Below are 24,093 nucleotides of genomic sequence, written 5' to 3'. Positions count from 1 at the left end.
TACAATAAAACCTTTGACCCAATGGTGAGACGTTTCGAGCGAAACAGTTTTTATAAGCTGAAATAGGCTTTGTTGTCTGCCAACAACCGGGAGCGGGTTTCATCATCAAAGCTGTTATTAGTTGTGATTTCCGACCCTAGATAGGAGAAATTTTCAATGGTCTCAAAGTTGTAGTCTGCTATCTTCATTGTTTTCGTTTGACCAGTGCGATTCAATGTTGTTGGTTTTTTGTTTCTTGGCGCTGACGTAGCCACCTTGTAATTCGTATTGCCTTCATTAATGTGCGGCCCGGGATCTCGCGCCGCCTGCAAGGTAGACTGTACATCTCGAGTTGTTCGTTCCATAATGTCAATATCGTCAGCGTAGACTAGTAGCTGAGTGGACTTGAAGAGGATGGTGCCTCTTGTATTGACATTTTCTTCGTGGATCACTTTCTCGAGCACCAGGTTAAAGCGGACGCGTGATAGGGCATCCCCTTTTCTCAGATCGTTGTTGATGTTGTATGGTCTCGAAAATGATCCCGCTGCTTTTATTTGGCCTTGCACATTGGTTAGGGTCAGCCTAGTCAGTCTTGTTAATTTCTTCGGGATACCGAATTCTCCAATGGCCGTATATGGTTTTACCATCGCTTGCCGCAGAGAGAAAATCTGATCGGTTGCTGATTCGCCTGAAGTGAAGCCTCTTTGGTATGGGGCAATGATGTTCTGGGCCTATGGGGCTATCTGGCCTAGCAAGATAGCGGAGAATATTTTATAGATGGTAGTCAGCAACGTGATACCTTAATAATTGCTGCACTGTGTGATATCTCCCTTTCTATGTATGGGATAGTCGCCAGTCGTCAGGCATTGATTCGCTGTCCCACACCTTGAGCATCACTTGATGAACCGCTTGGTGTAGTTGGTGGCCTCCATATTTAAAAAATTCCGCTGTAATTCTATCGGCTCCTGGCGGCTTGTAGATTTTAGTCCGGTGGATTGCACGGACTGTATCTTCTATGCTTGGTGGTGGCAGCATTTGTTCGTCATCTTTACTTGATGGGACCTGGAACTAGCTGATATTTTAATTGTTAAGCAGTTCTTCAAAATACTCAACCCAGCGATCCAATATGTTCATTCTGTCAGAATTCCCTCTCTTTGTCTCGGTAGGATGAGCATCGAAGTGGATAAGGTTTCATCCTGCTGACTTGTTGGTAAAACTTCCGCACCTGGTGTGGTTGGTCCCTGTACTTTACTGTACTGTACTGTAAGTTCACAGATCTGTTGGTTCTCCCATACTTCGTTTTTGCGGAGAAGCGACTTCACATTTTCCGCTCCACGTGTTCGTGATAACTCTCCCTGTTTGCCCGCGTTCTTCGAGAATGCATAATTACTCGGTATGCAGGATTTTTCCGTTTCTTTGCTAGCTTCCATTCATCGACAAACTAGGTATTTGCGGCTGGGGCCAAGTATATTTGTCGCCGTATCAACGTTAACGTTCTTCAGGTGGCTGTGAAGGTCATTTGGTGATGGTTCATCTCCAGAACCTCTGTTAGATGCGGTTATTGCGGTATCTATTTCTCCCGCGTAGGTGATACGGAGGGCTTTGTATTCATTCCCACCTGATTGTCGGAGGGATTGTAGGTCGTGTTGTTATTCTAGTCCATATTAGCTCCCCTATATGTTCTGGCATTCATCAAGGCTGATTGGCGACGGCGTTCAATCAAGACGTGGTCAATTTGGTTGAAAGTTATTCCGTCTGGAGAGGCCCACGTATGTTTGTGGACCGCTATCCGTGCAAACAGCAACCATTTCGTGTGACACTGCTAATTGAATGATCCGCAGTCCGTCATCATTGGTATCTTTATCTAAGCTATGGGAGCCGACGTATCGCCTGAATACGGGGTCCGTCCCTACTTGACTGTTAAAATCTCCAAGTATGATTTTAGTATCATATCTGGGGCAGGCTTCGAGGGTTCGTTCTGCTGCCTCGTAGAAGGTATCCTTCTCCGACTCTGCAGTCTCCTCTGTATGAGGCTTATATTTCTAAATTTGCCTCACAAACGCAGAGTGCATAGCGTTTTGCTTATATTTTCCAAGCCGATAACAGCAGGTTTCATTTATTGGCTGACCTACTCCGACCACATGATTTACTGGATGGCTTCAACTATAACGAAATTGTAGTAGATCAAACATTTATTATGCCTTAGATATCATCGGATAATGTATGTATGTAGGTATCTTGTCGAAAAAAAGGACAAATAGATGAAGGTTTTTAACGACAAAAGTCACTGGAAATTTATGTAAAATCTGATTCCTAAACATAAAAAATCATCCCATAATTTGGTGCCTTTACAATTGATATGAAACTAGGTATTAAGTATTTCTTCAATTCTGGTAGAAATTCTCCCAAAATTTTTAAGATGTTTTCACCAATAAAAGATAGTATCAGTTGCACACCAATCTTGTCATTTTTCCAATATTTCCGCGTAAGGAACTGCTGTTCATACTTGATACAAGAACCGATCTTGTAGTTTCTGTTGAAATATTGTTCAAAAAATTATTTGCTGAAAAGTAAAATTAGACTTTTTCCAAATTTTAGACGCTTTTAAAATGTTATTAGTAAACTACTACTACGTAGCTGAATATTTTGGATTATGTAGTTGTACAACAATAAATATGTAGGTGGTTATTTGCTTTCGCACAAACTTGAGGATGACTAAGCAGCACCGTAACTAACATTTTTGATAAAACAGCTCACATGAATGAAAATTTATTATTTATTTATTTGTTTATTTATTATTAAATATAAATGTTGCATGAAATTCATTGCTATACAATTTTAAGTTAGAGCAATTCCACCACGGACTTTTTCTTCTTGATTTTTCTAAAAATTTTGCTTAGAAAGATATATTTTAATTAAATCATAAATAATATTTTAAATTTAGTCGAAATAATAACGACACAATTTTACATTTTTAAATCGTGAAGGTCCAACCTCACTGAAAATGTTTTTCTGCTTCTCACCTTTAATCTTTTCTAAAAGCATTTTAATAGTCGTTTACATTGTTAATTCACCATAGCGAACATGCAGCAAATCGATCAATACTACCACTCTTCCCTAATTAGACACAGGACAGATGTCTTCATTACATCTTGTCTTGTGATCTCTAAACGATCTAGTCACGAAACATGTACCTACACATGAAGGAATACCTCCGAAAATCAGCCTAGGGACAACAATTGTTCCTTGATTGTCGTCGACAATCCAATGTGTTCAAATAGTTGTGTTAATGAAAAGGATCAACACCGCAACACGTTAAACCCAAAGGCATTGGTAACGGCCATACAAACCGAACAATATATGTACATGCACAGAACACCTAAGGGTTCACAGCTCGGGCCCCTTTGAAAATTCCTTGTTGAGCACAGCGGGCTGGCATTTTGTTATTCTCGAGAGGCGTGACAAATTTTCAGCCCTCGGAAATGTGTCAAAAGAGGATGAAATGTATAGGTTTGAATTATTTAATTAACTCATCGCTGATAGGTTTCTGCCCTGATATAATACATGATAGATCCTGTATATGAGAATAATTAACTCAAATGGGAGCATTTTAGAGACACTTAATTGTGATTGATGTGCGGAGAGAAATTGCCCGTAACTGATGATGACTTCAATTGTAATAAATGTAAGAAATTTTCAGAAGAATATTGCGTTATTGATTGTGATGTATAATACAAAGAAACTCAAAAGTTTACAATGAAATGACAACATTTCGTACTCTCAGCGAATTTCACAAGCACAGAGATGAGAAAGAGATCTAAACTACTTCTCTGGTCTAGATAGTCTAGACGAAAAAAATGTCTATTTCCTATTACCATTAAACAAAATCTAATAATTCTTATCTTGGAAATTTTCTGTGCTATTCAGGTTTCATAAATATTAAGTATTTTAAATGTTAAAGGGTAAAAAGTTACTGAAAAATGTAATTAGAGGCGGAAAACTTTATGATATTTTCCTGAATTATCATTTACAATTTAGAATCACTTTGGAGACGATGATTTTATATGTTACAAGGACCGTCTAGAACTTATTTAATCAGATTTTTCAGTTAAGGTTTCCTTTGCTGCAGATTGTAAATCCCTACTCACCCTTATAGGTGAATTAACAACGAAAGTGTCGAATATAAAGCTTTACCTGCTCTTTGGTTTGATGGTGGTTGTTCCTCAGCAAACATTTTTCTAATGTAGTTTGAAAATAGTAGATATAAAAGAAGTTGCAGATACAATATAACTAATAGTACAGTAACTGATACATAGCAAACAACATTGTCTTGTTTGAACTATGTTGTATCGTCGATATGCCGGAAAACAGACCAACCGACACAGTACGAGGGGACTACGATAAAACTTTCTTCTTGAGATTTCATGATTAAACATATGTCTAAAACTATCGGACTACGTACATCATCATCATCATCAAGGGCGCAACAACCGGTATCCGGTCTAGGCCTGCCTTAGTAAGGAACTCCAGACACCCCGGTTTTGCGCATCACCGATAGCAAGAGGAAATAATATCAGCGAAAGAATGCAATTCTGGAGGACTCCGCTTTGGACCTTAAGATCTCCCAAGATTTTACCTCGGTGCTGTACGTGACCTTTTGCGCCGTCAAATATCGCTCCGATAATTGCTATTTGTTTCTCCGGATTGCCGCTCCTACGTAAAGCACTCCAGATACACTTCCTATTCACACTATTGGAAACTTTGTCGAAATCGGTGAAGAGCAGGTGCAGCGAAGATTTAAACTCTCCAGACTGTTTCAAAATGACCCGTAGGGTGATGATGTGATGGATGCAGGAGGATTCAGAGGCGGAAACCAGCCTGCTCTCTGTCGATCAAGCTTTCGAGATATTCTTTAACGCGTTCCAGGGTTCCACTATCTTACTTCGCTTAGGCCCAGAATGTCCATTTTATATCGCTGGAATTCCCACTCAAGTTGGAGAAAGTGAACATTTTGAGGACCCTCGCTATCGTTCTCAAGGGGAGTACGCACTTTCTAGAAATCAATCATAGTCTTCTTTCAATAGGTAAAAGTCGTCGTCTGTCCGAGCCGTTGTTGACGTTTCGATAGCAGTAAAGTTTAAAAATTTGTAGTTTGCTAACCCGCAAATTTATAGTCCTTTTAGTCGCCTCTTATGACAAGCAGGGACGGCTTTGAAAGTATTCTAAAACCCCAACTCACAGAGGAAATTTGAGATCCTGAAAATTATTATCTCTACATACATTCAGAATTTAGACATATTAGACCGTGCCTGCCGAAAAGTGTTCCATTATATTATATGGATTTATATGGATACAAATTATATGTTATATGGATACAAATAGGAACCAACACAATAGTTTTATCTTAAAATGAAATAATAATTTATACAAAGTAAACGATTTTAGAAAAAGCTAATTTTAGAGACGCGTCCTCCTCCCTCGTTGATGGCTGCAACAGATGACAGCGTCGCTGGTGCCAATCCGGCCTAAGTTGAAATGTTTATATAAAACAGTTGATAGCAGCGCCAATGGCGAGCATGTTGGAAAACATTAGAAAGTTGATATAGAAGACAGCCGTTACATTTAATTCGCCCCGGGCCCGCAGTCTAAAAACAGCGTACATAGTGGTTATACGAAATGATCGCCATTGTCCTTCACACCAAGCTTTAGACGTTTGGGCCAGTCATCGATCGCTGCACAAACTATTTCCAGCGGAATTCCACGCGCGGCTTTCATTATGCTGGCTTTCAAAGTTGCCAAATTGGATTGCCGACGATAGCAGGCGACTCCTTCAAGCTGATTCCATAGAGAATAATCCAATGAATTTAAATCTGAGTTTGCGGAAGACTAGTCAGCGGACGCTACGAAATCTGGCACGCGCACCGGTAACCAATTTTCTTGGCCTTGTGGGGTGCCTTTCACTCAAAAGCTCAACTATGGTCTCTAACATCTGTTCATACACTGCTAAGTTGGTCTTGACACCGGTTTTACAAAAATGAAAGTCCGTCACGCCGTGGTAGGAAACTCCCTACCACATCATCACTGAAGGAGAACGATGCCCCATTCAAACGTATGGTACTCGAACTTTAGCCACATAATATAAGTAAATACCTTTCACAGCGTCTGTAGACCCCTAACTTTAAATTGTCGTGTAAAACGATTCAGGCTTCTGTTTGCATAGCGGATTCCGATAAACTTTTACACTAATAACCTGCATAATATTCGAATGTCATACAGACTAGGGACGCCCCTCTTTCGGCCGATCTTCGATGTCATCTGCGCCTCTGTACCGTTGTAATGTTCGGTACACGAATCGTTAACTCATGGATAGCGGTTTACCCGTTTTATGAATCTCTTTAGCCGGCTCTCCACACTCGTATAAAGCAACAATAACTAGGCATTTCTCGTACATGCGAACCTCATCGTTACGCTGCTCACGAATAACTGCCTGTGACGGTCTGAAACATAAGTGAGGGAAGAGGGGATCCTATGTTACACGTTCACAGTGTTGCTACTGTTCTTCGTTTCTCATTTCTCTCGCTACGACGATTCGTGAATTACTTGCAGAAATTATGGCTATACTGTGTAGGTCTCATTAGGCCAGAGTGGGAGAAAAGGGGATGACTGCCTCTTGCCTACAGTTGTCATGAGGGCTCCGGAGTAAAGACAAAGGATAAAATTGGGTTGATTACACAGTTCTGAAGAGGTGTCCATAATTTCGTCCAGGGCTGAATATCTACTTACGACCTTCAATTTTGCTCACTAATTTTGCCGTATTATTTGAAAAAAGCAAACATACTTTCTGTTTGCCTGTTGACTGCAGGTTTCTTGCAAGTGCCTGTTTTTATTATCATAAAATTTAATGTACTTTCGAAAACGGGGATATTCCACACATTCTGCCCACGCCCAGATTTAAAGAGAAGCGAAAAGGTAAGTATATTTTCTTCTAAATTTATCCCAGTGATATATTTAAGGGGGTCATCCCGGTGCTCGGATCGAGGCGCAATATTTTTTTTATCATCGATTGTACCTAGATATTGGGTAGAATATTTGCGCCTAGTGATTTTTCGATATTCTGAGTTGTTGTGAAATTACAGTGTTAAATATAATCTATCCAAAGAAATTCTTTGAAATTTTCACGACTGTTTTTTTTAAAAATTGAAAAAGTCGGGAAAAAATACCAAAATTTAAAAAAAAGTTTAACAAGGCACCACCGTTGCTCATTTTGAAGGGCAAGCCAATTACAGTTACAGGGAGATAACCAGATCACGGAGCAGTACTCGTAGGTATTCCTTACGAGGGAATTGAGGAGAGCTAAGGAGGGTTGGACAGAGTCAAAGTCAGAGGATGAGCGAAGTATAAATCCTGGCAATGGATGTTGAAGCGGCGTTATTGTCGAAAGTGACTCCGAGGTCTTGTGTGGAATTTAGGTATGATAAGGAATGTCCGTTAAGAGAGCAGGGGACGGAAGTGGTTGAGGATTTAAGCGAGTAGCCCATAGAGAGACATTTCCTGACGTTTGGCGCTAAACCATTGGCAAAGTAGCAACGAACCACAGTGTTAGGTTGAAGGGGCACAGTCCATAGTCGATGATATAGCGAAAAATAGTGAGACAACCTCAGTTATTATAGCTGAAGGATACAAACAGGGCAGACTAGACGAGTAGAGGTCTCAAAGGGTGTGTATTGAGATCCGAGGTGTGGGAGACACCGATTGAAGATGTGAACCGTCGTGGATTTTCCCTCTCAATTACTTTATTTCAGTCACGAGTTGTACAACATCATCCACCCGGTCTAACTGGAATTTTTTTCATTTTTTCCAAATTGGTTTCGCGAACGTTTTTCTCTAGACTCCCCCGATGTACTCCATTTTGTGTTTCAAGTTATAGTTCAGTAGTAACGCAGCGGATCAAGGGCACACGAAATCTGGTTAAAGGGTTTACTGCACTTGTAACTTTGAAAAGAAGTCGAGTTTTTATTGTATTTGTTAAGTATTTGAAGATACGATCCTTAAAATGTCAAGTCGCTCCGAATAAAACTGACTGAGATATGATCATTGGAAAGAGGAATCCTTTCCGTAGACGACCTGAAGTTGAAACCTTAAGGTGGGAAACCACATTAGGAGGTTTTCAAAATCGACTGTTTTTTTGCACAGATCGCTAGCTTATCTATCTTAGAATACGAATGCGAAATTTGTAGTCTTTTAGGTTTTGTAGGGGTAGAAGCGAGTGATTATCGGGGTCAGGCTGAAGGTCCAGAAGGGAGCCGCTTTATGTCCTTACGAAAACTGGTAGCGTTATATAAATAGTGTATTTATAAATACTTGGCGTCAGTCCCTTGTACGAGTGAATTTGTATTTTTTGTAACTGTTTTTCGTTCTACTAAGAGCGATAAATATCTTTATATCCGGAAAGGGATTTTTTAATATTTGGGATGAAATCATATTCTCAAGGATGTTTTTTTTTTTGCGTAATTAGTGTAAAAAAAATGTTGGAAATCAAAATATTTTCTTTTGAGCGCCATCAAAATTTTTGATTTTGATTATTTTCAGCTGCAGGTTCATATTCTTAGAAAAAAAGTTTATGATGTTAAAGAAAAAGCTTTCTGGATTCAGATAAAAATTGGAGTCGCTTCATGTCCCTCTTTTACGACCTTCAGCAGAATATTGTCGCGCAACTCTTTTATTTTTAGCTTAAACTTTTAAAAAAATTCTCCAGAGTTGTTGGGAATATGAATAATACAATGCCTAATTTTTTTTTGAATCCAAAATGATTCTTCCTACTGCAAAAAATTCAAAAAAGTACGTGAAACTAAGCCTCTTGGGCGCAAAATGCCTCTTTTCCTCAAAGCTTGAAGTAGCCTGACGCCGCTTATCCTTTTAACTAGTACTTCAAATTAGCAAAATCATCAAATATCCATATTTGAAAAGTAATTTCCGAACTCTTTCAATCTTAGTTAGGTAATAATCTGTGTTATTGGGGGTATTTCCTCAAGTTTTATCATCGTCATTTGGAGTAGTTAAGGACATTCAACGGTACTGATTTGCCAAGTTTCGGTTGATCTGTTATCATATTGCAATTTCCTTCAGTTCCGATTTAATTTTTTGATAGGTCGCTACATCTGTTACTAACATTTTCTCCGAATTTCAGCGTCATATCTCAACAACTATGCAGTTGATGCCATGTTAAGTACATCAATCCGTGTAACTCTCTTCATTTTTTACGCAGTTTTAAAAATGCATGAATTTGCAACAACTAGTTTGTATTAAATTTAGGAAGGTATCCGGATAGCTGAGTGGTTAGAGCGCAAGGCTGTCGAACGGAAGGTCGCGATTTAAATCTCACTGGTGGCAGTGGCATTTGTATCGTGATTTGACGTCGTATACCAATCGACTCAGCTGTGAATGAGTATCTGAGTCAAATCAGGGTAATAATCTCGGGCGAGCGCAATGCTGACCACATTGCCTCCTAGTGTACCGTTACGGTCTTGAATGAAGTGCTCTAACACACTTCAAGGCCCTGATCCAACATGGATTGTTGCGCCAACGATTATTATTATTATCAGATGATTTGAACGGGTAATTAGTGGAGACGAGACGTGGGTATGCTCATGCAAGTGAACGAAGTAGTCGAAAAAAAGGGAGGTGCTAAGGGTTTTTATCGATTACGATAGTGTTGTGCACCATACATTTTTACTAAAAAGTCAAACAGGGAACAAGGAGATTATTTTGGGCTTATAAATCGTATAATATTTTGCTACATGTTATTTAAACCTAATGAAGCTAATTTATCTGCCCAGGAAGCTATACATTTTTCCAACTACAAATACCAACTGGTATTCTACAGAAATCAAAAGTAAAATTCGAAAATTCTCTCATTTCAAATTTAATCTGATTCTACAATTACTTATATTATTTATCTATATCTTTCACAATATTGTTGAACTGTCTATGTTTGCTGCAATTCCTAACATACATATTATACTTCATGGATACATACTCAAGCTTTCCGGAACAAATCAACTTTGACAGGCAAATGCTGAAGCCTTTCTCTCCAAATTATACGGAACGCCTCTTTCTAGAAAGTTAGTTCTTTTATTTTAAAGATACAAAATTATTTTTTTTTACCAGCAGTAACCGCTATCCACTTATTTTAGCAAACATGTAACAGATTTTCGTTAAGGAGATCATTAACCTTGCTAAATTCAAGTTTCCTTCTCAACCTTTTACGCTTTTCTGTGGTCATAAATTCCAAGATTTCAATAATAATTGCAAAGAAGAACATCACTTTCCCAATTTAAGATGAAATTTATGAGGCCCCTATTATGTAATTATTTGCAAATCAGTCATTCATAAGATTTAAATTTGATTGACTAATGTGACGCGATGGGTGCATGCATCAAACGCTACATTGAATCCACATCTGTTACGGAGTCATTTGGGGAGAAATCTTCTTTTTCTGCGGCTGACATCTGAATAAACTTGGGATATGTTGGCAACGAGCTCGAACAACCTCATACATATGCGTGAGATATTCCAATTAGCGAAAATCATTATCTTCCGGATGCATTTTTTCGTTCAGTTTTGTTTGGTAAGTTGCTGTTTTGTGGAACGTTAACAATGTCAAACTGTCGTTTCAAGTCAAATGGTATAATTCGGAAAAAATACGCAAGAAAAAGGCAGATATGCATGTATAAGAATTTTAGGTGCTTTTCCAGAAAAAACATGTTTCATGGATTAACACAGCGAAGAATCTATTGAACTATAATTCCATACACATATTTCAGATGGATGAAAAGTCCGATAACATTCGAAATTGTTATCAAAAATTCATAAGATGACGGAGTGAAGAACTCTACGAATTAGAATTTTGGGGGCCGATCAATGAGTGAATCCTTTGCAAACGAGGGCCTGTTGTTTAAGAATTCACTTTCAAAGTAGCCCCAAGGAAATTAGTCACTTGAGTGGGTATTTTTGCCAAAATATTTCACAAACTGTTGGTCGTTGGAAATGTTAAAACCGTGACCTTTGATTGAAAGGTGGGTAGTTTCGTGATATCACATCCTGTAACTACTGTAATTATTTTTGATGCACCAAATGTATGTTTACATCCAAATGAAAATGAGCCCCGTTTGGAAACCTTATATATAATAGTGTAAATTTTGTAAGGAGTCATATGTACAGTTTTTTAAGGAACGTTATTTGGAGACCTTATGAGCACATTTAAGTCGCTAGCCCCCTTCCATGTGGAGAGAAGGGGATTTACTTCAACAGAAGTTGCTTTATTTTTGCGAATTAACATGGTCGCGGTTGAGCCTTGAACTATGGTCGTTTGAAATATCCAGATTTGATTTCTATACCGTATATTGTAATTATTATAAAACTCTCATGATGAGAGCATGCAATGTCGATATGTCGAGGCGAGGAATCCTCGCCAATAGGCGGTCAAACTATTCGTGGAACGAAGAATTCGCGGAGTTACGAAGTATGCTTAAGCAGATTAATGCGGCAAGCAAAAATGTGAACTGCTTCGGAAACAGACCTCAATCCTTAGACAACAGCTTAAAGGGTTGGTCTGGAGAAGATGAGAAGGCGAACTCAATAGTTGACCTCTTGATCTTCTTCTCGATACAAGGACGATGTTGTCCCACCGCGTAAAGAGGAGTTCAAAAAGTATAAACACTAATTGAACGCATCCATTATATTTGCGGTGACTGAAGACGAGCTTGCGGAGATTTGCTGAAGATTCGGTGATAATAGAGGTCCCAGTCGAGAAGTCATTCACAATGGAGCCCTTAAACTCGTTGTTAGGACCAGAGCTTTCTAGTTTATGAGTCTTTTTGTCGCATGTATGATGGTAGGTTTTTTCCGCTGGGTGGAGGAGGCAAAAATTAGTTTTGCTATAGAAGTGCAATTAGCAACCCTGAGATCCCATTCCATACCTCTCAATCGACGCCATTGACGTGGTCTTGAAGGTGGCTAGAAATGCGATGTCCCCAAATAAATGATTTGTTGAGCGTTCAACTCAGTCAACCAATCATTGTGTACGAAGAAATTCCCTAATTACCTCACTAAGCGACTTGGAAGTTTCCTTTGGAAAGGACGCTTTTAGTACAATACGGATAAGGGACTCAAGCAGTACACCCTCACGGCAGGAGTACCACAGGGCTCAGTTTTGAGTCCTCTCCTGTGTAACGCGATGTGCAATGAGAAGGCTGTGATAATCGGTTTCGCGGATGATCTGGCTCTGCTTGTCGACGCGAAATAATTTGAAGATGTTGAATTATATGCTAATGAAAACATCAGTGCCATAAAAGTGTGACTGGACAGGGTTCAGCTTGATCTTCTGGAACAAAATATGAAGATAGTCTCGATTACTAACCGTAGGAAAAGAAATACGATTAGTATTCGTGCGTTTGGCCCCACCAAAATCGATCATCAAGTACCTAAGAGTAATGTTTAGTTAGAGGATCAATTTCTAGAGACACCTGGATTATGCCTGTGAGAAAGCGACATATACCAACCTAACGTTAGCACGGATGATGCATGACATTAGAGGCGCGAGATACAGCCGTAGATTTCTTCTGGCTAAAACGGTTCGCCTGACATTATTAGCTTGCCATCCACCTGAAGAGTCCGCATCTGATCGACGAAAAGTGGATGGGATGCAGCTGGTTTGTCAGTTTTAACTATTTAGGCGGCTGATAATTGAAAAGGTTATCTGCATAAAACAGTATATATGGCACTGGACGTTGAATGCCCCATGTGACGGTGTCCATAACAAGAACAAAAAGAGCGGTGAGAGGGCGCTTCCTTGATGAATACCAACTGAGACACGAAGCGGGTTTGGTAAACCCGTCACACTTTGAACTTCACTTTTCGGATCGTTATAGCGCAATTGAATTGAGGAAAAGAATCTAGGATTATCGTATTTTTACCTATTGCTTCAAGAACCGCGTGGGTAAAGATTTGGCCCAAAATTAAATCCTCATTGATTATTATTATTCTGTTAAGGGAAAGTCGCACCGCGTCCTTGAAGAACTATTGTGCCCCTTTTACTGGTTATAGGTACCTGTTGATCATAGTATCTCAAGCAGGCCTGTAACCGTTAGGAACTTTAGTATGTTCCCCACTTCTAGAAGTTTCAGCTTTGCATCTGGTATTAAGTGTTCTCCCAGATGTATCGACCTACTTTGCACAAATGCCGGACACTGTCCCAGGACGTCCATAGAGGTTTCGTCCTCCTCCTCACAGAACCTGCAGGCAATGTCCGTAGATATCCCTAGCTTCCCTAGGTGGTAGTTCAGCCGACAATGACCAGTGAGAATTCCCACTATGATTCGAAGGTTCTTTTTGGTGAGGTTTAAGCAATCCTTTGTACGCATGGGTTCGTATCCCCCAATAAGCACCCTGGACTGCTCCATCCCTGGTAGGCCCGCCCAATATAGTTTCCTCAACCGTTTCTCTTCGTTTCTTAGATTCATAGCCATGAAACCGTTTTCGATTCCACAGAAGGGTTCTGGCCCATGTAAAGGCATCCCTGCTCCCTTCTTGGCTAGTTCATCCGCTGCCTCATTGCCTTCCAGCCCAGCATGGCCTGGAACCCAAAGTATCCAGACCTTGTTGGACGAGCCGAGTGTATTCAGTCTCTCAAGGCATTCCCATACCAGTTTAGAGTTCACCTGGTTGGACCTGAGTGCCTTGATCGCTGCTTGGCTATCGGTGAGAATAGCTATGTTCTGCCCCCTGTAGTTCCTTTGCAGATTAAAGGAGGCACATTTGTCTATGGCGTAAATTTCCGCCTGGAATATGCTAGTGTACCTGCCCATTGGCTCAAAGTACATTTTCCTTGGACCAATGACACCGGCACCCGCTCCCTCTGCTGTGAGGGATCCGTCAGTGTACCAAGTAATCAGTTGCTGGTTTAAGCCGTATGTCGCAGCCACGCTCTCCCAGTTTGCCTTGTTACTCCAGCGTGTTTCAAACTTCTTATCGAAGTGAAACCTCGTTGTCATGTTGTCCCTCGGTATCAGTAATTCGGGATACCGCCTAGAAAGGATATCAATCTTCCTTCGATTTAGGCAGCTCCCCGCCTCACTCATACTACCGGCCATCCTGAATATTGATCTCCTTGCCTGCATCTGTATGTGCAGATGGAGAGGGGTTAATCCCAGAAGGACCTCCAGGGATGCCGTTGGGCATGTCCTCATTGCCCCACTGATACACACGCAAGCCAGCCTTTGGAGCTTATGTAATTCCCTGGCTTGTGTGCTGAGTTGGGTTCTTTCTGCCCAGATTACCGCTCCATAGGTAATCATCGGTCTTACTATTGCAGTATATATCCAAAGTAGTATCTTCGGGCTGCAACCCCATTTTTTTCCTGCTATGGATCTGCAAGTCATCAGAGCCCTCGTGGCTTTCCGACAAGTGTTTCCGACATGTGTCTTCCAGAGTAATTTTTGGTCTAGCGTGATTCCCAAATATTTGACCTCTGTTTTTCGTTTCACCTCCATATCATGTAATGTGATGGTTTTCCGGTGATCCAGCTTACGCCTCCTAGTGAATGGTACTATGGTGGTTTTGGTTGGGTTGATCCGCAGTCCCACCTTCCTGTACCAGGCACTAGTAACCCTTAATCCAGTTTGGATTCTATCACATAGGGTATCTTCATATTTGCCCCTACAGATTAGAACAATGTCGTCCGCGTAGCCCTGGACTTGTATTCCAGTATTAGTTAAGACGTCCAGGAGTTCATCCACTACCATACTCCACATCAGCGGCGATAGTACTCCGCCCTGTGGACAGCCTTGAGTGGTGTTCATGATAATAGAATTTGTACCTGTTTGTACCTCTATTTGTCTGCTTTCTAGCATTTTGCCCATCCAGAGTGCTAGGGTGTTTCCCACTCCTTTGCGGCTCAGGGCATCCTGTATCTCTGTGTGCGATGTGTTGTCGAATGCTCCTTCGATATCCAAAAACGCGCACAATGCAATTTCTTTTGTTTCTATGGCGTCCCGTAGTACCTCTGTCAGCTGATACAGAGCAGTTTCATCCTCATTGATATTTCCACTTTTATTTTTAGTCCTGTCTATGGGATTGGATGGCAATTGAATTTGAATAGCCGAGTGTATCCATTGTTCTGATCTTTGTTGAGGTTTGAGTTTTTATGGGTCATCTAAATTTCCATACTTTCAGCCACGTCTAACTTTCTCATATCTTTTATGTTCTTCTATAATTTTATATCCCCTTTTGGACGGGAGGGACTGGAACTTGCTTAGGGAGCCATATCGAAAAAACGGTGGTATATTTGGGTGAAAGACCAAACGGGCCAACGCTATGTTCCACCCAGCGCTTCACTTGCCGAATATGAGTGGATGCTTGCGCTTATTTTAATGCGTGGGCTTTTGAATAGGGCAGCCGGACAACTAATATGACTGGACATGGTACTGGTGAATGTTGGAACCTCATTTTTCCAGGGAAGCGGCCTAGGGTCTATAGTGGCCCAAACATACGTGAGTGCCATTTTAGCCAGTAGAGTCGCTGGACATGTCCGTGAGGACTATACTCACAGCGACCACCAGGCAATCTGCATGGAAATCAAGTGCGGATCAAGCACGAAAAAGAGTTCTCATAGAATGTCGGATGGAATGCTGGGCTGAATGCTCGGCGGCAGGAGCAGCGAGGTACCACAGGTATGGGTACTTGGTCCCTTTTTGTGGAATATCATGCATAATGGGGTCCTTTCTCTTCCCGACCCAGAGGGGACTACGATTGTCGACTTTGCTGATGACCTACCTGTGATTGTGAAAGCAAAACACCCTGAAGAAGTCGAGGTCTACGCAACAGAACCAGTAACAGCGGTAAAGTCCTGACTAGGAAGAGTTGGGTTGACCTTGCCGAAGGCGAAAACGGAAGCGGTCCAAACAACGAATTGTAGGAAACTTAAATATATGAAAATGGTAGTCGGTGGATATACAGTCGTATCAAAGCCGACTATGACATACCTAGGGGTGATAATTGACACCAAATTGAGCTTTAAGGTTCTCTAGAATATACATGCCAAAAGGCAACCAGTGTCACCGCGGCACTTGCAAAAATGTTACCGAATATTTTTGGGCCGAAACACTGCCGGAGGCTGCTTCTACCTGGAGTGGTGCATTCCATCCTGCTCTACTCCTGCTCTACTTGTGTGGGCAGATGCGCTTGCAAACTCTCAGAGACGGAAGTAGGTGAACTCGGTTTATTGGCTGATAGATTTGATGGTTTGCAGTGCTTTTAAAACTACGTCAGATGAGGCAGCATTGGTGGTGGCAGGCATGATCCCTGTCTACATTCTGGCGAAAGAAATGAGTATGCTATACCATGCAACGCGTATGAAAGGGCACACAGAGCGTAGAAATGCGGCGAGGTCAGAGTCGTATGATCTCTGGCAACGCAGATGGGATGAGTCTACGACGTGTGGACGCACAGGCTCATTCCCAACATTAGGGTGTGACTTAAGTGGAAACATGGGGAGATCAACTACCACATTACCCACATTACCCAGACACGGTGGTTGCTACAGGCAGATCGTTTTGGTTTGGATGATTTTCCGAATTGTCCTAGATGCGGTGGTATACCGGAGAATCCAGAGCATGTGATTTTTCACTGTCCAAGATTTGCAATGGAGATTAGGAACCTAAACCAAGTGTTGGGGAGGAATGTGAGCCCGGGAAACTGGCTTATGGTACCAAGAGAACTGGCTTACGATTTGCTCCGCACTCGTGTAAATACATGAGGAGTTGCTAAAGGAGCAAAGAAGGAAGAAAGCCGAAAGAAGGAAAAGGACGAGGACCTAATGTTTTAATGTATCCTAGACGCGCCTGCTGTAGCCCCGGCGTTTGTGCGGTGGAGATAGGGCGGATGTGTCTTTCTAAGATTTTCCATTCGTGTGCGGCCTACTTTCTAAAGCACAAAATATCGATGAGAGGTTACAAAGACGTTAGACTTCTGTAACCGTTCAGCATTCAAACTACTTTCTGTTAATATCTACTAGCTCGTCTAGAGTCTGCCTTCAAGACAATCCTTCGCCCTCTTATATCACTAAAAGCATTCTAGGAATTATTGAAAATTCGATTCTGTCTCAGTATAAGGTATTTTTGGTATATGGATAAGATATGACAGAATAAAAACCAGCTCTCACAATGCGAATCAAAGTAGCAACACATTCAAGACATACTTTGAGTATTATCCCCCTGATTGCAATAAGTACGCAGCTATCTATGGCGTCTCAGATGATTACTTTTAACAATTCACTTTTCCCACTACTATTTACTCTCATTGGAAAGACTAGTTGAAAGGAGGATTAGGTTCATTACTAAGGATGACCAATTCAGCACCTTTAACTGAGCGATTCTCAAAGCATATCAGATCAGTTGGGTTTGACAATCGAAGGCTCCTTGGTTCCCATGCTCATCAATCTGGCTTCATGTTGCTGGACTGCTATACACAGGGTGCGGCAGCATAACTTCCTTTTTTCAAAACTCAATAAAAACTATTGTATGCATCGGAAAATATTTATTTATTTTTTATAATGTAGGTACATGTCTAAAGTTTTTATTTACATTATTTTGAAGATCATATCTGTTAGGTCACGTCCCCCATTCTCCATACATTGCGTAAACCGATTTCTGGTGTTTGTCATGACTCTTGTTAGCATAGCAGGTGTTATGTTGGCAATTTCTTCTTGGATGTTGGTCTTCAAATCTTGTAGGATTCTTGGACGGTTCACATAAACACGGGATTTCAAAAACACCCAATAGAAAAAAATCAAAAAGGGACAGATCGGGAGAGCGTGCCGGCCATTCCAAATCGCCTCTAATTGAGATAAGGCGCTCTGGAAAGTGTTCCGCCAAAACAGCCATCGATGCTCTTGAAGTGTGTGCTGCTGCACCGTCTTGTTGGAACCAAGTGTCCCCCAAATCCAAATTTTCTAGCGTTGGGAAAAAAAATTCTGTAGCATGTTTACATACCGGTCTGAATTCACTGTCACTGTAACCTCATTTTCCTCAAAAAACCAGGGACCAATAATTCCAGCTGAGGAAATTGCACACCACACTGTGACTTTGGGTGAATGCAAAGGCTTTTGATGCAATTCTCGAGGGTTGGTGTCAGCCCAGTAGCGCATGTTTTGTTTGTTAACCGACCCACACAAATGAAAATGGGTTTCATCGCTAAAAAAACAATAGCACCTTCGGGAACGACATCAAGAAGAAGCTCACACGCGTTAATCCGAGAATTGAAGTCACGTTCTGAAAGTTCCTGCACTATCGCCATCTTATAGGGATGAAAATGAAGATCATCACGAAGAATTCTTCTCACAGAACGATCGGATAGTCCAAGGGCAGATGCGTGTTTGCGCGCAGAACGCCGTGGCGATCGCAACATTGACGCTCTCACTGCTTCAATGTTCTCAGGTGATCTAACGGGCCGAGGGACTCCAGTTCTTCCTTTGGTCGCACTTGCAGTTTGTCTGAATGTAGTGACCCATGTAACAATTGATTTGGGACGGGAGCCAACGGGGCTAAATTAAAGCGATTCCGAAATGCACGCTGTGGTGCAATAACCGAACATCCGCTTGAAAAGTAAACCTCAACGGCAAAGGCACGCTCCTCACTATTCCAACGCATGATGGCGACTGAACCGTGTCGGGACAAAACTTCACAGTATCCCCTCTTGAACGAGACCACTAGCGCTCCGCTATGACATCAACTAACTGAGTGGCGCGCATTTTAAAAAAGGAAGTTATGCTGCCGCACCCTGTATTTGCAATTGACTAACTTTGTGCTGAATTTGCTTCGATAATGAATAACTTATTCATGATTTCAGGCTCCTAGAGAGAAAATCCGGGGCGAAGGTGAAAATGTTGCAGAAAAAAGGGGTCGACGTAAAAATTATACGCGTCTTGAGGTGAAAATTACGTGCGCTCCTATTATTCCCTTTTTATTGAAATTTCTATTTTGGCCCTCCGAGAAAACTCCGAGCTCGGGGGAATGGCTCCTTTTTACCCCCCTTTCGTCAGGTCTCCATGACTTCTATCATCCCAAAGGTCAAATAATTCTGCAACTCCCACTAACAGTTTAGATAGAAAATTCCTTGCACCAAGGGATATTTTACTCCGGAAAAAAATCGTCTTTTATTTTTCTTTTTCATAATGGATGACTGCAACTGACAAATTGCTGTCGGAGTGTTTCGGCTTCAATTTAAATCAGAGCCTTTCTGATAAACTCTTTGTAAATTTTAATGAATGTACGCCTTTAGCGATTTAGAAGACAACAAACAACCACCAGAAGAGCCGCAGAAGAGAGAACTCAAGTTATCCAATGTGCTCCAGAAAACTCTCGTTTGACTGATGTTCAGTTGCCGCCGTCCTGTCTTCTGCTTTCCTGTGATGAGTCCGATGAATACTGCATGTGTGTAAATAACAAATGTGATGTTTTAATGCTGCGCTAATTAACTATACATCCTAAAGTTAATTTGTAATTAATTCATTGCTATTAAAGCCACGATCAAGGGAGATGTGCAGAGTAGAAAAAATCAGAAGACTTTTGTACGAAAAAATATCTTATGCAGCAAAAAGATTTTTTTCGTGGGTAGTTCCTTCCTGCGGATCAAATAGCAGATTCGATGATGATAATTCGAAAGTAGGGAAAGAAGCGAAGGAAATACGAATGGGAATGCAGTTTAGGAAGTTCGAGAAACTACTTTATGTGTATTTATAGTGTCGATTTCTATTAGCGATGTCGACGATGATTTTAAGATTCCGTTAAACTCGTTTTGATTTTCATCCAAAAATCTGTTAAATTTATTTTATTCCCGTAATTCAATGCCGTTGAAGTAACAAATGCTAAAAAATAGCAAATCAATAGAATTCTCCTTAATCTAAAAACATTATTAATTTATCCAGCAAAATTACCTTATTTTTTATTCATCCGTTATTGGGTGATTTAATTATTTCATCTGACTAAATTGGAAAAGCTAACGTTGTAAATCTACCCTTTAAAATATTATTTCATGTGGCTTTAAAATTTTTACTCAAACTTTCCCTCCCCTTTAAAATTATCCACAATCCTATATCCTGTTTAGTCAATTGTAAATTTTGAATACTAAGGCAATGTACTTTATTATGCTAACATGCAATCAAGTGCATTTCTACCCGGCGGTTCAAACGAAGCCCCACAAGAAAAAAATCTATTTATGTTGAGATTCGACAGTAGGAGTGTTATAGAAAACCCCTGCTGGAAATAAAACTAGAATTGAAAGTGTCAAGGGCGGTCCACATAAACTATGTATTATTCCATATATTGTTAACTATATTTTTAACTATATTAAATTCGAAATTGGCTGGGGTGTTGGAAGTTAAGTGTTAAGTGTTGATCGGCATTAAATATTAATATTATGTTTAAAATATTAAAAGATTTTGGGAAAGTAGTGATCTGTTCACGGTGTTTGTCACTCCATCCGAGTTTTCCTTAGATCAAAGTGAATTATGGGAAACACATTCCAAGATATGCATACAGCTTGCTTATAGCTAAATCAAGAAGGGATAAAGAAGAGTGAAAAGCTGTTATTTAGGTATGTGTAAAGGAAGAATAGATAGTTAAATAGGACCTGGGAAAAGTTGGTATATTTATTAACATTCTTTTTACTTCGTATTTATTACCATATTTTGAGCTATACGATTATTTTCCTTTAGTTTGTTTATAATTATAATTGTAATTTTTGTTTCTATATGAAAATGGAGAAGTAAGAATATAATGGATTCTCTCAAATAATATGCTCCATCTTCCTAACCTTTTCTACCCCGTAGGGTTCGCATAACATATGAAGGACCATCTTTAGTTACAAAGACCCGAAGACAGGCAACATCCCCTAGGCCACACCTCATTGGCAACTTAGATAGATTCAGGGTATGATACGCTTGGTTTCTCACTTAGCTTCGCGTACCTTTTTGGTAAATTCTCTGGATTTTCCTTAACATAATGTTTAAGTTTTAGGTGCGGTCCTAACGTATGGGATCAACGACACATGCAAATGTGTGAGGGAGTAAAATGTTAAAAAGATTCTCCTCCCATTACCATGCCTGACTGACGTGAGCGCGTATCAAGAGCATAATGGTGTACAATAATAATTCCATGACATTTTGTACATCTCCGTCGAATCCCCTTCTAGCGCTGGTAAGTATCCTATTTTCGTTGGTTTGCCTACTCGGTTTGATCCTAGCAAGTTCTGATCATCCTAGAGCTTAGTAATTTTAGCTCATCGATTTATTAGAAAAAACTCGTCTGAACCTCGTTAACACTTTCTAGGTCCTTTATTTCGAAGGGTTTCCCAATTACAATCTCACTTTTTTCGTTAATTTCTAAGATACCCAGCCATCGCCATTTTTTCAACATTCTATAGGATATACCTTTTGCCATAGTGAGTATATAAATGCATCCGTCCCCGTGTTTGAGATTCCACACCTTCGCAAATGTTTGACGGACCAAACACGCTATCCACAGGTAGTTTGAATATTTATAAATTTTCTAGAACGTTCAAGCTCTGGATTTTTAGATCTATGTATAGCATTGTGTAGTTGTTCAGGGCGATGTTTTGGTTCTTGTAGGCTATATGCTTAGCTATCGTTGATCTGTCATCCTTTAGTGTTTTCTCTCAGTTGACAAACCTGAGTCTTTTTAAGATGCCTCTTGATTTAGAGGTTGCCAGTCTTTTCATTTGATCAATGTAAATCTGATCGATCCCAATATAGGCGGACTACCCTGTAGTTTCCACATTTTTAATTTTCTTGTAGAGAGTCATTTGTGGACACGAATTTTCCATGTTCCCAGTTTGCTTGACTCTTCCGAAAGCCGAAGAGAAAACTCTATCAAGAAATCGCGCCAGATTTGAAGCGCATGCGGTCTGCCGCGTTCCTCCAGAAGAACGTCAGCAAAGGGGTAAAAATCCGACTGATCGAGTTGCAAGAGATCCTGGACAGAATTTCGTATTACAGGCGGACATGGCGTGTAACACCAAAGCTCATTTAATCCTCATCAGCGCATAGTACCGAAAGAAGGACACAGCTTCATTGCACCCCGACATATCCGATACCGCTGCCATCTGGGATCGGGACGGCACCCAACATAGGGTTCCCTTTTCTCAGGCCGAGGGGATGGTTTAGAGGGGTGTTTAGAGGTCAGGTTTTTCAATATCTATCTAATGCCGAATGAAACGATACCGGACTCTCGACGCGGGCTTGATACTCTGGAAGGCGCTTTCTGGGGCATAGAGGGCCAAATCCTGGTCGGTGGTGATTTCAATGCCATGGCACTTGAATGGAACATGCCCCCCCTGCGCTTGAATACACTCCTGGGGGTGGTAGCCGTGCAGCCAACAGTGTCGTAAATTCAGTTATGTACCTGATAACGACGGCCTGCGGAGCTTCCACGTCCAGGAGAGCATCGAGATCTGGCAAGCTTTCTATGTATTGGTGGACGGGAGAAATTACGGGGCTCCAGAAGGGCTGCCACAAACTACGCCGCTTGACGCAACGTCTAAACAACCGCGAGGAGGCATGTACCATATTGACAGAGTACAAAAGGAGACTCCGCCACACAATAAACAGGGGCAAAGCTCGCTGCTGGCAGGACTTGCTCGACGACGAGAATGTAGACTCGTAGGGCTCGGTTACAAACTGGTAACCCAAAAAATTGGGGTCGCGGAAACTCCATTCACTTAAGACCGAGTAGATGGAACGCATTGTACGGGCACTATTTTCTGCGTACCCCGTCCGGGATGATAACGGTAGTGCTGAAGCGCCCAAGATTGCTCATTTTTCTCTTTAAAAGAGCCGGAAGAGCCGGTCCTCTCAATGAAAAACGGGAAGGGGCCAGGACCTGATGGTATCCACAAAGGTAAACAAACTAGTGCCGTAACATCAGTCAGACCTACTGCTCGGCGCATTCAACGTTTGCTTTAAAGAGGGCATTTTCTATTCTTGGCGACCCTGAGTTGCCGTCCTCATACCGACCACTTTGTATGTTTGACACTGCCGCGAAAATGCTCGAAAAGCTCATTAGAAGTAGATTCGCTGAAGTAATACATGCTGCTGGAGAATTATTCCCACACCAGTTCGATTTTAGTGCAGAAAGATCCATAGTTAATGCTTTCATGCAAGTCATGGACGCTGTTCATCGAACGGAAGTGTTCCTCGCAGCGCTTGACCTAAAATGGAAAGACATTCTAGGTACATAGAAAATACTTTACACTTTCTTACGGATATTGGGGGTTTATCTGAGGAACCGATTTCTGCTCTATGATATGCTAGAGGGTCAGGGTAGGATGGAGGTCCCTTCGGGGGTAGCGCAAGGATCTATCTACGGCCTGACTTCTGGAACGCTTCCTATGATAGTTTGCTTAGAGTCGATATGCCAGAGGAGTCGCACTTCGTTGGTTATGCAGATGGCACAAAGCAGATTTGTTGCTCATTGCTCATGGTTACAACCTTGTAATGGAAAAAACCGAAGTAGTCATCATCACTAAAAAGGGAATTCCGACCCTGCATCCCATATCGATCGACGAGTCGATAATCGAGTCAAAACAAACGGCAAAGTACCTTGAACTGACTGCTGATTCAAAGATGAGCTTCTTCCTGTAAATCAAAGCATTTGGACTTTCGATCTTAAGTCGGCTAATTGGGAGCCATACGTTTAGCATGCGATGTCCGTTGATGAGTTCAACGTCGCATAGATGTGGGTTGTCGTTATTGCAAGGAGGTATATTAGAAATGTCTCGCGCAAGTGCAGAGACAGGAGCTTCGTGGTGATGGTGATCGCGGGAGTGATCCCCTTTGCTTTTCTTGCTAAGGAGCGTAAAGCCATATATGTGTAAGTGCAAGGGAGGTGGTTGCTTGTGAAGAACTCTAGATGAGTGGCAACTTTGTTGGTAAAATGAGTCTAGAGGCAGATTGGCTACGCGGCTCATTGGCGACTTAGGTGCGTTACTGAATCAGAGCTCACCCAGCTCCGAAGTGTGCATGGAGCTGAAAATCTCTTACCC

The sequence above is a fragment of the Hermetia illucens genome, chromosome 5 (genome assembly GCF_905115235.1).
Source record: "Hermetia illucens chromosome 5, iHerIll2.2.curated.20191125, whole genome shotgun sequence".
Classification (NCBI taxonomy): Eukaryota; Metazoa; Arthropoda; class Insecta; order Diptera; family Stratiomyidae; genus Hermetia; species Hermetia illucens.
This window is presented reverse-complemented; position numbering follows the sequence as displayed.